The following is a 15,687-nucleotide window of genomic DNA, read 5'->3' on the forward strand; positions in this document are numbered from 1 at the left end:
GATTGTAGACAAGGACGGAGACCCCAATTCCCAAGCTTAGCCAAGAGTTCTTTTTATCAATCATACTTGAAAACCCAAATTCTCACTTGTTAGTTCTTGCTTAGTTAATTGCTTGATTTTATAGTAGAAGTAGATCACATGCCCTCTTGATTTAGTTAATTGAGTTAGTTTCTTGCATTTCAAGACTCCTTGCATGTTAAGTTTAGTAGTTAATTCTTGTCATCATGATTTCCAACCCCGGACTTCTAACCAATGTTAAAGCACATGTTTGCCCATTCTTCGTGCGATGACCTGAGGTTTGAATACTCGGTTAACTTTCATTGGGGTTGAACTTGTGACAACCAATTCCCTCTTTTCTAAATTTGACCCGAGGATTGATCATTGATTCGGACAATACTATAGACGAACTCTTTTTACAACTTCTGAATCGGTATTGATTCTTGCCGCTCGTCATAACCATTGACAACGGTGATCCACCAACATACAGCCTGCCATAGAAGGAGCCATGCATGTTTGGAGAAGAAGAGAGTAGGAAAGCAAAGATTCAGAAGACAAAGCATATCTAAAACCTCAACCTGTTCTCCATTACTGAATAACAAGTATCATTCATTTCATGCTCTTTTACTTTTTACAAACGAAATCATTTTTATCACTAATCTCCTGACTAAGAGTTACAGGATAACTATAGCTTGCTTCAAGCCGGCAATCTCCGTGGGATTGACCCTTACTCGCGTAAAGAATTATTACTTGGACAACCCAGTGCACTTGCTGGTTAGTTGTGTGGAGTTGCAAAGCTGTGATTGCAATTCCGTGCACCAGTTTTTCCGAGAAGTTTGGGGGAGGGCCCCTTATCTGGATACAAAGAAGTTCCTCCAAGGGTCTCCGAGCTTTGTTCGGGCCCAGATAGGTAGTTTGTTGTGGTTGATTTCCGACTTGTTTTTGTTGTTTTGGGCTTTGAAATTTTTGAGTTGTTATTTGTAGACTTTTGCTTTCTTCCGACTTAATAACTTGACTTTCTGTTTTCTTTTTCAGAGATGGGGAAGAAAAATTCCAGCTCCTCCTACTAGAAAGTACAAGATGCCAAAAAGAGGTCTCGGGCCCAAGTTGATGCCGCCAGGGCTGCTGGCACTCTTCTTCCTCCTCCTCCTCCTCCTCCTCCTCCTCCTCGTAACTTGGGGACTTCTTCTTGTCCCATCATGGTATCTTCTTCCTCTACCTCTTCTCTTCCTTCTCCTCCACCCTGATCTTCTCCTGAACCCGAGAAGAAGAGGCGCAAGACTTCGAAGTCTGGCTCTTTTTTTGCTGGGGAAGCTAATTTTGATGGTCCCAATTTTGTTCGAAACCACATCTATCCTTATACTCAAATTAATATGGATGATGTTTCCGTTCAAAAATATCTTAATTTCTTAGTTCAGGGGAGTGTTCGGGCGGCTGGAGTGTGTACAAGGCTTCTTGATATTTTGGAGAAAACCCCCCTTAGGTCTTTGGGTTCTACCCAAAAGATTGAGGAGTTAGAGGGGAGGATCCTTCTTTATCAAGAGGAAGAGAAAGGCCTGACGGAGGAGGTCGCCGAGTTGAAGGAGGAGATAGCTCGGCTCCAGGAGAGGGAGAAGAAGTTAATGGGTCAGTATGCCATGACGGAGGGCCTTAAGGAAAAGGCAGAGCAGAATTATGTGAGACTTTATGGGGAAAATCTTGACTTGAAAAAGGAGCTTCTAGGATGTCGGGAGGCTTATACGGATCTGGAGGACTCCGTGGCAGAGGGTTTGGAGATAGCCTGGAGGATCTTTAAGGAACAGGTCGGAGTCATCGCTCCTGACCTGGACCTTTCTCCTCTTGATCCTGATAAGATAGTGGTGGATGGTGCCATTGTTTCTCCTCCCCGTCCCGAGACTGATTCCAACCTCAAAACCCGGGGGCAGAAGATAATGGAATCTCCTCTTCGTCAAGACGGAGATCTCCCGAGTTCCTCTGGGGTCCCTTCTCAAGGTCAAGAACAGCCTGCTCCATCCTCTCCTGTTAAGGATTCTGCCTCTCTTCCTGCCACTGCTCCGACCTCTCTTGGTGGTGACCCAATTTCTGGTGACTCTTAAATTTTCCTTTTATTTGAATCAAGCTATGTGTGGGCCCAGCTTGTGGGTTTCTTTGTTGGATACTTTTATTCGTTTCAGTGGTATTTTTCTCTTGAGATTATTTGGCCTTTTATGGCCGTTAACAAAATATTTTGATTAAAAATACCCTTTTTTGGATAAGGGTTTAGGATATCTTGGGTGTGTGCATGCTTTCTGTTAAAAACTTTTTAATCCCTTTGCTTTGGAAAATCTTTTATCTTGGCTGGCAGTCCTTTGTCCAAGTTGTTTTTTAATTTTTCAAGGACCTGGGACAGCCTCTGCCTTCGATTTTTGATGGATTTTCTTATCTCTTTTTGTATTTCCTATACCCAGTTTTTCGTTTTATTGAGTTTCCGTAACTTAGGTTATTTTCGTGATGCATTTCCATTTCCATTGGTTTTACCGACTTGTAAGTCGATAAAGTTCCGAGTTTATTATGATCTGCTTTTATAACCTCTTTACACCGACTTGTACCTCATCGTTTTATCCTGACGACCTTTTAGGTTGGTTCATGGGATTTTCACGTTTCGTCAAGCTTAAGTCGGTGCGTTTCGTAGGAAGAGTAATAATAACGCAAAAGGAATTTAAAGAGATGTGGAAAAAAGGATCTTTATTTATTCACAAAGGTACTTTTCGCTACTAAGGGTTTTGACAATTCGTTGCCCCTTAGTCCCCACTTTGATGCCTCGTTAAAAACCCCCTTCAGGAAAACCCTCTCTTTGGGGAAAAACCATGAAGCTGGGAAAAGAGTACACCAGGGAATGAAGTTCACTTTTAACTATAGTACCTTTTCATATTACAAGCATGCTACGACCTAGGTAGCTCGGTGCCGTTTAAGTCGGTCACCTTATAGTAGCCCTTTCCTAAGACCTCATTAATTTTGTATGGTCCTTTCCAATTAGTAGTAAGCTTTCCGTCCCCAGATTTGTTGACTCCAATGTCATTTCTAATCAAAACCAAGTCGTCTGGGGTGAAACTTCTTCGAATGACCTTTTTGTTATATCTGTTCGTCATCCTTTATTTCAATGCTGCTTCTCTTATCTAGGCTTATTCTCGGACTTCAGGGAGTAGCTCAAGTTCTTCCTTGTGCCCCTGTATGTTTCCAACCTCGTCGTAGAAGCTCACCCTTGGACTTTGCTCGTTGATTTCAACTGGTATCATGGCTTCTATGTCATAAGCAAGTCGGAAGGGTGTTTCCCCTATGGCAGACTGAGGTGAGGTCCGATAAGCCCATAGTACTTGAGGGAGTTCTTCAGCCCAGGCTCCCTTTGCATCTTACAACCTTTTCTTCAACCTTGCCAGTATAACTTTGTTGGCTGCTTTGGCTTGTCCATTCGCTTGTAGATGTTTTATCGAGGTGAACTGATGCTTGATCTTCAAGCTGGCTACCAGGTTTCTAAAGGTAGAGTCGGTAAACTGAGTGCCATTATCGGTGGTGATGGAGTGAGGAACCCCATACCTTATGATAATATTTTTGTAGAGAAATTTCCAACTTCTCTGGGCGGTGATGAAGGCCAGTGGCTCTGCTTCAATCCACTTCGTGAAGTAGTCTAGCTCTACTAGTAGGTATTTTACTTGTCCAGGCGCTTGGGGAAAGGATCCTAATAAGTCTAATCCCCATTTTGTGAAAGGCCATGGAGAAGTTATACTAATTAGTTTCTCGGGGGGAGCAACATGGAAGTTCGCATGCATTTGGCATGGCTAGCATTTCTTCATGAATTCGATGGCGTCTTTCTGCAAGGTCGGCCAGAAGAACCCAGCTCGGATTACTTTCCTAGCTAGTGACCTGGCTCTGAGATGGTTTCTGCAGATGCCATTGTAGAACTCCTCTAGGACTTCTACTGTCCTTGAGGTTGGGATGCACTTTAGTGATGGTGTTGATATCCCCCTTTTATAGAGGATGTTTTTTACCAGAGTGTAGTTTTGTGCTTCCTTCCGGATTTTCTTGGCCTCTTTTTTCTCTTTGGGTAGGAGGTCGAATTTTAGGTATTCGATTAAAGGGCTCATCCATCCGAGGTCTAATCCGGATATTTCAAGGACGTCTTGTTTGGCCTCTGTTTTTGCCACAAAGGGTTCTTGGACAGTTTCTTGGATCAGGCTTTTATTATTCCCTCCTGGTTTGGTACTTGCCAGCTTGGAGAGGGCGTCTGCTCTGGTATTTAGATCCCGAGTTATATGCTTGACCTCGGTTTCTGCAAAGCACCCAAGATACTCTACGGTTTTGTCCAAGTACCTCTTCATATTGGGTTCTTTAGCCTGATACTCTCCATTTATTTGAGAAGTCACCACTTGAGAGTCGCTGAACACGACTACCTTGGTTGCACCGACTTCTTCTGCCAACTTTAATCCTGCAATCAAGGCTTCATATTCTGCCTAATTGTTAGAAGCTGGAAAGTCAAATTTGAGGAAGACTTCTATTTGCGTTCCCCCTTGGTTGACTAGTATTATGCCTGCACCGCTTCCGATTTTGTTAGAGGATCCATCTACATATAGCTCCCACGTAGTGGATTCTTCCTCTTGATCTCCTGCATATTCTGCTACAAAGTCGGTGAAGCATTGGCCTTTTATTGTCATCCAAGTTTCGTACTGCAAGTCAAACTCGGATAGCTCTATTGCCCACTGAACTATTCTACCCGAAATATCCATCTTTTGGAGGATTTATTTCATGGGTTGGTTCGTTCAAACCTTTATTGTGTGAGCTTGGAAATAAGGCCGTAACCTTCGAGAGGCTACAATTAAGGCATATGAAAAATTTTCAAGTTTTTGATACCTTAATTCAGGGTCTTGTAGGACTTTGCTGGTAAAGTATACAGAATGCTGCCCGACCTCGTCTTCCCGTATTAGAGCTGATGCTACAGCTTTATCTGCTACGGACAAATACAGGACGAGTTCTTCTCCAACTTTAGGTCAGGCCAGAATGGGAGGTTGGCTTAAAAACCTTTTGAATTGATGGAATGCTTCTTCGCAGTCAGGAGTCCATTCAAACAGGCATCCTTTTCTTAGTAGAGAGAAGAGTGGTAGGGATCTTAATGCTGATCCCGCCAAGAACCTGGAAAGGGCGGCAAGTCGGCCGTTCAGCTGCTGGACCTCTTTTAAGCAAGTCGGGCTTTTCATTTCTAAGACTGCTTTACACTTGTCAGGATTAGCTTCGATTCCCCTTTGTGTAGGCATGAATCCCAGAAATTTTCCTGCCTCCATCGCAAAGGTACATTTTGCAGGATTTACCCTCATCCCATGCGTCCTTATGGTATTGAAAACTTGCGAAAGGTTAGCCAGGAGGTCGGCCTCATCCTTGGTCTTTACTAGCATGTCGTCTACGTAGACTTCCATTAATCCCCAAGGTGAGGTGCGAACACCTTATTCATCAGCCTTTGATATGTGGCTCCAGCGTTTTTCAGCCCAAAGGGCATGACCACATAGCAATAGTTTGCTCTAGGCGTGATGAATGATATTTTTTCTTGATCTGGCTTGTACATCGGGATTTGATTGTATCCCGAGTATGCATCTATGAACGACAAGTACTGATACCCTGAGCTGGAGTCGACTAGGGTATCAATGCTTGGAAGTGGATATGGGTCTTTAGGACACGCATTGTTCAGGTCGGTGTAATCGACACACATCCTCCATTTGCCGTTTTGTTTTTTGACTAGCACCACATTTGCCAGCCACGCCGGATATTTGACCTCTTTGATGAACCCGGCTTCTAGGAGGGCTTGCACTTGTTCTTCCACTACTTGAGCTCGTTCAGGTCTAAGCTTCCTTCTTCTTTGCTAAACAGGTCGCGAACCGGGGTATACTGATAGTTTGTGAGACATGAGTTCGGGATCTATCCCTGGCATGTCAGAAGCTTTCCAAGCGAAGAGGTCGGAATTTTCTCGTAGGAGCCTTATAAGCTTTTTCTTCAAATCTTCTTTCAGGTTGGCTCCTATGTTGGTATTTTTTCCTTCCTCTTCTCTGACCTGTACCTCCTCAGTTTTTCCCCCGGATTATGGTCGCAATTCTTCCTTGGCTCGAACCCCTCTGAGCTCAATTGTGTGCACCTCCTTGCCTTTTCCTCTCAGGTTCAGACTTTCATTGTAGCATTTCCTTGCCAACTTCTAGTCTCCCTTGATGGTTTCTATTCCCTCTGGTGTTGGGAATTTCATGCAAAGGTGAGGGGTGAATACCACTGCTCCGAGTCGATTTAGGGTAGTTCTGCTGATTAAGGCATTGTAGGCTGACCCCACGTCGACAATTATGAAGTCGATGCTCAGAGTTTTGGATTTTTCCCCTTTTCCAAAAGTTGTGTGAAGGGGTATGAATCCTAGTGGTTTTATTGGTGTATCCCCCAGTCCATACAGGGTGTCAGGATAAGCTCTTAACTCCTTTTCATCCAACTCCAGCTTATCGAATGCTGGTTTGAAAAGGATGTCGGCTGAGCTCCCCTGATCTACCAGGGTTTTGTGAAGATGGGCATTGGCAAGGATCATGGTTATCACCACTGGATCATCATGTCCAGGAATGATTCTTTGCCCATCTTCTTTGGTGAATGAGATGGTTGGGAGGTCAGGAGCCTCGCCCCCGACCTGGTAGACTTCCTTCAAGTGCCTCTTGCGAGATTACTTTGTGAGGCCGCCTCCACCAAATCCCCTCGAGATCATATGTATATGTCTTTCTGGGGTCTGCAGTGGTGGATCTCTTCGGTCCTCGTCGTCTCGCTTCCTTTTCCCATGGTGATCCGACCTTTCAACGAGATATCTGTCCAGCCGACCTTCTCTGGCCATCTTTTCTATCACATTTTTTAGGTCGTAACACTCATTCGTTGAGTGACCATATATTTTATGGTACTCACAGTAGTCGCCACGACTCCCCCCTTTTTTTATTTTTGATGGGTCTAGGAGGAGGTAGTCTTTCAGTATGGCAAATTTTCCTGTATACATCCACCAAGGAAACTCGTAGAGGAGTATAGGAGTATAGGATAGTTCTGCTGATTAAGGCATTGTAGGCTGACCCCACGTCGACGATTATGAAGTCGATGCTCAGAGTTTTGGATTTTGCCCCTTTTCCAAAAGTTGTGTGAAGGGGTATAAATCCTAGTGGTTTTATTGGTATATCCCCCAGTCCATACAAGGTGTCAGGATAAGCTCTTAACTCCTTTTCATCCAACCTCAGCTTATCGAATGCTGGTTTGAAAAGGATGTTGGCTGAGCTCCCTTGATCTACCAGGGTTCTGTGAAGATGGGCGTTGGCAAGGATCATGGTTATCACCACTGGATCATCATGTCCAGGAATGATTCCTTGCCCATCTTCTTTGGTGAATGAGATGGTTGAGAGGTCAGGAGCCTCACCCCCGACCTGGTAGACTTCCTTCAAGTGCCTCTTGCGAGATGACTTTGTGAGGCCGCCTCCACCAAATCCCCCTAAGATCACATGTATATGTCTTTCCAGGGTCTGCGGTGGTGGATCTCTTCAGTCCTCGTCGTCTCGCTTCCTCTTCCCATGGTGATCCGACCTTTCAACGAGATATCTGTCCAGCCGACCTTCTCTGGCCAGCTTTTTTATCACATTTTTTAGGTCGTAACACTCATTCGTTGAGTGACCATATATTTTATGGTACTCACAGTAGTCGCCACGACTCCCCTCCTTTTTATTTTTGATAGGTCTATGATGAACGAATTTTTGCTAGTAAAGAATTTCATAAATGAAATCTCGTTGTAGGTATAGTTTCTAAACCAACAAAGAATCTTTTCATACAAAAAAACTTGTTTGTCACTTAAGCAAACCCAATAAAATTAAACCGAAGTATTTAAACCTTGGGTTGTCTCTCAAGGAATTGCAGGGAGGTGTGTTACTATTGGTTATGGGATTGTATCTTTTTGGGTTTTTGAAATAAGGAACAAGAAAAGTAAATTGCAAGAAATTAAACTAATTAGCTAAGAAAGCTCTTGTCAAGGTATGAGAATTAGAAGTCCTAACCTAGTTATCCTTATCAATTGTGATGAGAATTGTTCATTGCTCCCACTTAGTTAACCTCTAACTATGAAGGAAAGTCAAGTGGACAAATCAATTTGATTCCTCAAGTTCTAGTCAACTCCTAAGGAAAGACTAGCTTTAGAGGGATCCAAATCAACCAGCAACTTACAATCAGCAATCAACAAAAGAGTTTGATAACTCAAGAGTCTCCAATTACTCAACCAAATCCAAGAATGTAAAAATCTAACTTAAAACCCTCCCAAGCATTTTGTCAAACACTTGGAAGGCATAACATAGAAACATAGAAAACTAGCAAGGAATATTAAATCCAAACAACCAAATTCAAACATCAATGGCTCAAAAGTAGTAGAAGAAGCAATAATTATGAAATACCTCAAATTGTATTAAATGGGAAAATCAAATCTGACATGAAGAGTTCATAAATTCAATTGGGAAGACAAATAAACTAGAATGCTAAGACAATAAAAAGTGGAAGAGAAACTAAATTAAACCAAGATAGAAATCTAAAATTAAGAAAAGCTAAACCTAAAATCCTAAAACCTAGAGAGAGGAGAGAGCCTCTCTCTCTCGAAAACTACATCTAAGACTTCCAATTGTGAATGAATGTTGTATGATTGAATGATGTGTGATTCCCCTATTCTGCAGCCTCTATTCTGTGTTCTCGGACTTGGAATTGGGCCAAAAAGGAGCCCAGAAATCGCTCCCAGCGCTTTCTGCAATTTCTGCACGTGGCGCATGTCACGCGTACGTGTAGGTCACGTGTGCGCGTCACTTGGCAAAATTCCTTGTTACGCGTACGCGTCAGTCACGCGTACGCGTCGCTTGTCTTTTGTGCTAGGCACACGTATGCGTCGCCCATGCGTGTGCGTCGCTGCCAGCTTCTCAAAACTTTATTTTCTCACGTTCCTTCCACTTTTGCATGTTTCATTTCCATCCTCTAAGCCATTCCTGCCCTATACAGCTTGAAAACACTTATCACATAGATAACGGCATCGAATGGTAATAAAAGGTAATTAAAATTAATAGTTTAAAGGTCCAGGAAGCATGTTTTCAACTATATCACAGAATTAGGAAGGAATTGTAAAACCATGCAAATTATATGAATAAGTGAGCAAAGAATTGATAAAAACTACTCAAATTAGCACAAGATAAACTATAAAATAGTGGTTTATCAATCTTTCCACACTTAAACATTAGCATGTCCTCATGCTAAACTCAAGAGAAACTAATAAAAGAGTGAAGGCGGAATGGTGGAACTTATGCAATGCAACCTATTTAAATGTGAGCTACCTACATGCACCATGCTATTCTAATTACTATCTAACTATATATATAAGCATACGTGTGGTCAAATTGAGTCAATTTTCAAGAAATCATATATGCACAATCAAGGACTAAATCAATCAAATCAAAACACATTCACAATTGAGTTGAGTTAATCAAAAGAGTTCACAAACTTGCAAGACAAGCAATGATCAAATATGGACATATGAAAATTGAGCCATTGAACCTCACTGGATTTGTATATACACTCTAATCACTCAAATATTTGGGGTTAAACAATTCAAATCCTCTCTAATCATGCTTTCTAAAACTTTGTTCTTCATCTAACCAATCAATAAATATTTAGTATACCAATGCAAGCATTATGAGGTCATTCAAGTGAGGGCTAAGATAAGTGAGGATATATGTATCCATGAGCTATAATATATGATTTTCTTAAGTTTCACATAACACATAACATATCTATGATTAAATTAAGTAGCTAATTACTTTTGCATCACATACCATTATTAAATTTTTTTAATTTACCCATAAATTGATCTTATTAAACAATATGGGTATTTTATCCTTATTTAAATTTTTTTGACATGAAAGCACATAATCATATCAATGATAGAATTTCTGATTTCATATATGCACCCAAATTCCCAATATTCTAATAATTGAACACAATACATTCTTAACCCAAGTTCAAGTTTCAATTATTTATACACAATTCTAATTAAACTAACCAAAGATTCAATGGGGTAATTAATTATTTCCATTAAGGCTATGATGTGGTAATATAAGAACAACGATTAAAAGGCTCAAATGGCAACAAGGGTAAATAGAATGGTCATTGAGATAATGAGCAATCAAGAATAAATCTAATTAAATAATGGACATCAATAAGAAAACCAAGTGTTGTTTAGCAAAATATCAATCTAACTATAATATAATCATAAGTAATAATGTGAATCTAAATGCTTCTAAAAAATAAATTTCTTGAAAATGTCATCGATTGACCAATATTTATATTATTATTAATTATTATTATTATTATATTATTATTATTAATTATTATTATTATTATATATATATATAATAATATATATACTAAATGAGATGTTATGATTATGAAAACTAAAAGTTTTTAGTTTATCCCTGTTTTCAATCAAATCAATATCTCATATGCCAAAAGGGTAAACTAACTTAATAATCCATGTTTTTCACATCACAACTAATAAATTAAAAGTGCAATTCAAGCTAAATATCTAAGATATATACAGCCCAAAGTGCAAAATGTAACAAAGTAAAAATAAACAAAAGTACAATAAAATAAAAATGTGCAAGTATTCAAAAAGTAATAAAAAAATAAAATAAAATAAAATAAAACAAAAATACAAAATGAAGCAAAATATGATAAAAGTCTGAAATAGTTCACCAAAATAAAATCTGCCGGAGACAGCGACCTCCCCACACTTATATCACAGCATCGTCCTCGATGCTCTGTCAAGCTGGGTGTGAAGGGTCCTCGCCTACTGAAGGGTGTGCTGCTGGCTGATGAGCGGATAATTTATACGCTTTTTGGCATGGTTTTTAGTATATTTTTAGTAGGATCTAGTTACTTTTAGGGATGTTTTCATTAGTTTTTATGCTAAATTCACATTTCTAGACTTTAATATGAGTTTGTGTGTTTTTCTGTGATTTCAGGTATTTTCTGGCTGAAATTGAGGGACTTGAGCAAAAATCAGATTCAGAGGTTGAAGAAGGACTGCTGATGCTGTTGGATTCTGACCTCCCTGCACTCAAAATGGATTTTCTGAAGCTACAGAACTCAAAATAGCGCGCTTCTAATTCCGTTGGAAAGTAGACATCTAGGGCTTTCCAGCAATGTATAATAGTCCATACTTTGAACGAGTTTAGATGACGTAAAAGGGCGTTGAACGCCAGTTCTACGCTGCTGTCTGGAGTTAAACGCCAGAAACAAGTCACAAACCAGAGTTGAACGCCAGAAATACGTTACAACCTAGCGTTCAACTCCAGAAAGAGCCTCTGCACGTGTAACATTCAAGCTCAGCCCAAGCACACACCAAGTGGGCCCCGGAAGTGGATTTATGCATCAATTACTTACTTCTGTAAACCCTAGTAACTAGTTTAGTATAAATAGGACTTTTACTATTGTATTAGACATCTTTGGACGCTGGTTCTTAGATCAGAGGGGCTGGCCTCTCGGCCATGTCTGGACCTTTCACTTATGTATTTTCAATGGTAGAGTTTCTACACTCCATAGATTAAGGTGTGGAGCTCTGCTGTTCCTCAAAGATTAATGCAAAGTACTACTGTTTTCTATTCAATTCATCTTAATTCGCTTCTAAGATATTCATTCGTACCTCAACCTGAATGTGATGAACGTGACAATCATCATCATTCCCTATGAACGTGTGCCTGACAACCACTTTCGTTCTACCTTAGATTGAATGAGTATCTCTTAGATCTCTTAATCAGAATCTTCGTGGTATAAGCTAGATTGATGGCGGCATTCATGAGAGTCCGGAAAGTCTAAACCTTGTCCGTGGTATTTCGAGTAGGACTCTGGGATTGAATGACTGTGACGAACTCCAAACTCGCGAGTGCTGGGCGTAGTGACAGACGCAAAAGAATAGTAAATTCTATTCCAGTATGACCGAGAACCTCCAAGATGATTAGCCATGCAGTGACAGCGCATCGGACCATTTTCACAGGGAGGAATAGGAGGTAACCAACGACAAAGGTGATGCCTCCAGACGATTAGCCGTGCTGTGACAGAGCATTGGACCATTTTCTCGAGAGAGATCGAAAGTAGCCATTGGCACCGGTGACATCCTTACATAAAGCCAGCCATAGAAAGGAGTGAGACTGATTGGATGAAGACAGCAGGAAAGCGGAGGTTCAGAGGAACGATTGCATCTCCATACGCTTATCTGAAATTCTCACCAATGATTTACATAAGTATTTCTATCCTTAGTTTATTGTTTATTTTCGAAAACTCCATAACTATTTTATATCCACCTGACTGAGATTTACAAGGTGATTATAGCTTGCTTCATACCAACAATCTCCGTGGGATTCGACCCTTACTCACGTAAGGTATTACTTGGACGACCCAGTGCACTTGCTGGTTAGTTATGCGAAGTTGTGAAGATATGTTTAGACCATGGTTTTGTCCATCCGTTTTTGGTGCCATTTCCAGGGAATCAATTTCAAACAACAATTCACAACCTGAGTAACAATTTCGCATGCCAAGTTTTTGGCGCTGTTGCCGGGGATTGTTCGAGTTTGGACAACTGACGGTTCATCTTGTTGCTCAGATTGGGTAACTTTCTTTTCGTTTTCTTTTCAAAAAGTTTTCAAAAATTTTTCAAAAATCTTTCAAAATTTTCTCCTTCGTTTTCGAAAAAATTTTTTAAAAAAAATGTTTTCAAAAAAATATTTTTCTTCAGGATTTTTAAGAATGAATTCTAGTGTTTCATAAAGCATGTTGAAGCCTGGCTGGCTGTAAAGCTACGACTGTAGGGCATGTTAGACGTGTCATGTCTGAGTTACATACTAAAGCTTGGCTGGCTATTAAGCCATGCCTGACCCTTTGATTGGAGCTTTAGAGTATAAGATTCCTGGAATTCATATTAAAAATTTTGAATCCTTATTTTTCTTTTTTTTCAAAATGATTTTCGAAAAAAAAATTAAAAGAAAATACAAAAAAAATAAAAATAAAAAATATTTCATGTTTCTTGTTTGAGTCATGTGTCATGTTATAATTTTGGTGTCAATTGCATATTCATGTTGCATTTTTCGAAAATTCATGCATTCATGGTGTTCTTCATGATCTTCAAGTTGTTCTTGGTAAGTCTTCTTGTTTGATCTTGATGTTTTCTTGTTCTGCATCTTTTCTTGTTTTACATGTGCATTTTTGCATCCATAGAGTCTAAACATGAAAGATTTCTAAGTTTGGTGTCTTGCATGTTTTCTTTGCATTAAAAATTTTTCAAAAATGTGTTCTTGATGTTCATCATGATCTTCATAGTGTTCTTGGTGTTCATCTTGACATTCATAGCATTCTTGCATGCATTCATTGTTTTGATCCATAACTTTCATGCATTGCATCATTTTTCTTGTTTTTCTCTCAATCATAAAAATTCAAAAATAAAAAAATATCTTTCCCTTTTTCTCTCTTAAAATTTTGAAAATTTGATTTGACTTTTTCAAGAATTTTTAAAATCTAGTTATTTTTATGAGTCAAATCAAATTTTCAATTTAAAAATCTTATCTTTTTCAAAATCTTTTTCAAAAATCAAATCTTTTTTTCAATTTTTTTAGTTATTTTTGAAAATTTCAAAAATCTTTTTCAAAAATCTTTTTCTTAATTTTACATCATATTTTCGAAAATAACAATAACAATTAATGTTTTGATTCAAAAATTTCAAGTTTGTAACTGCTTGTTAAGAAAGATTCAAACTTTGAGTTCTAGAATCATATCTCATGATTTCTTGTGAATCAAGTCATTAATTGTGATTTTAAAATTCAAATCTTTTTCAAAACTAATTTCAATCATATCTTTTCAAAATATCTTCTTATCTTATCTTTTTCAAAAATTTGATTTCAAAATATCTTTTCTAACTTCCTAACTTCTTATCTTTCAAAATTGATTTTCAAAATTGTTTCAACTAACTAACTAACTTTTTGTTTGTTTCTTATCTTTTTCCAAACCACCTAACTAATTCTTTCTCTCTAATTTTCGAAAATATCTTCCCTCTTTTTCAAAAATTCTTTTTAATTAACTAATTATTTTAATTTTTTATTTTTAGTATTTTCGAAAATTACTAACCTTTTTCAAAAACTATTTTCAAAAATCACTAACTCTTTTTCAAAAGTAATTTTCGAAAATCCTCTCCCTCTCTCATCTTATTCTAATTATTTATTCATCTACTAACATCTCTTCCTCACATCACTCACCAAAAATCCGAACTCCCTCTCTCTCTCTCTCTCTGAGTTCAGATTTTCTCTTCTTCTTTTCTTCTATTCACACAGGGACTTCTATACTGTGGTATAAAGGATCCCTATTATTATTATTATTATTATTTCTGTGCCCTCTTCTTTGTCATATGAGCAGGAGTAAGGACAAGAATATTCTTGTTGAAGTAGATCCAGAACCTGAAAGGACTCTGAAGAGGAAACTAAGAGAAGCTAAATTACAACAATCCAGAGAGAACCTTTCAGAAATTTTCGAACAGGAAGAGGAGATGGCAGCCGAAAATAATAATAATGCAAGGAGAATGCTTGGTGACTTTACTGCACCTAATTCCAATTTACATGGAAGAAGCATCTCCATTCCTACCATTGGAGCAAACAACTTTGAGCTGAAACCTCAGCTAGTTTCTCTGATGCAGCAGAACTGCAAGTTTCATGGACTTCCATCTGAAGATCCTTTTCAGTTCTTAACTGAATTCTTGCAGATCTGTGATACTGTTAAGACTAATGGAGTAGATTCTGAAGTTTACAGGCTCATGCTTTTCCCTTCTGCTGTAAGAGACAGAGCTAGAATATGGTTGGACTCTCAACCCAAAGACAGCCTGAACTCTTGGGATAAGCTGGTCACGGCTTTCGTAGCCAAGTTCTTTCCTCCTCAAAAGCTGAGCAAGCTTAGAGTTGATGTTCAAACCTTCAGACAAAAAGAAGGTGAATCCCTCTATGAAGCTTGGGAAAGATACAAACAGCTGACCAAAAAGTGTCCTTTTGACATGCTTTCAGAATGGACCATCCTGGATATATTCTATGATGGTTTATCTGAGTTATCAAAGATGTCATTGGATACTTCTGCAGGTGGATCCATTCACCTAAAGAAAACGCCTGCAAAGCTCAAGAACTCATTGACATGGTTGCTAATAACCAGTTCATGTACACTTCTGAAAGGAATCCTGTGAGTAATGGGACGCCTATGAAGAAGGGAGTTCTTGAAATTGATACTCTGAATGCCATATTGGCTCAGAATAAAATATTGACTCAGCAATCAATATGATTTCTCAGAGTCTGACTGGAATGCAAGCTGCATCCAACAGTACTCAAGAGGCTTCTTATGAAGAAGAAGCTTATGATCCTGAGAACCCTGCAATAGCAGAGGTGAATTACTTAGGTGAACCTTATGGAAACACCTATAATCCATCATGGAGAAATCACCCAAATCTCTCATGGAAGGATCAAAAGCCTCAACAAGGCTTTAACAATGGTAGAAGAAATAGGTTTAGCAACAGCAAGCCTTTTCCATCATCCACTCAGCAACAGACAGAGAACTCTGAACAAAATA

The 15,687-nt window shown here is 39.1% G+C and overlaps 1 non-coding gene across 1 annotated transcript; it reads right to left on the reverse strand.

Moving 5' to 3' along the window:
- Window positions 1-15,022: 15,022 nt before the first annotated feature.
- LOC112746034 (small nucleolar RNA R71) lies at window positions 15,023-15,130 on the reverse strand. Its single transcript, XR_003173934.1, has one exon. It is a non-coding gene; the product is annotated as a small nucleolar RNA R71 (small nucleolar RNA).
- Between the last annotated feature and the right edge of the window lie 557 nt (window positions 15,131-15,687).

This window comes from Arachis hypogaea, chromosome 14 (assembly GCF_003086295.3).
Source record: "Arachis hypogaea cultivar Tifrunner chromosome 14, arahy.Tifrunner.gnm2.J5K5, whole genome shotgun sequence".
NCBI lineage: Eukaryota > Viridiplantae > Streptophyta > Magnoliopsida > Fabales > Fabaceae > Arachis > Arachis hypogaea.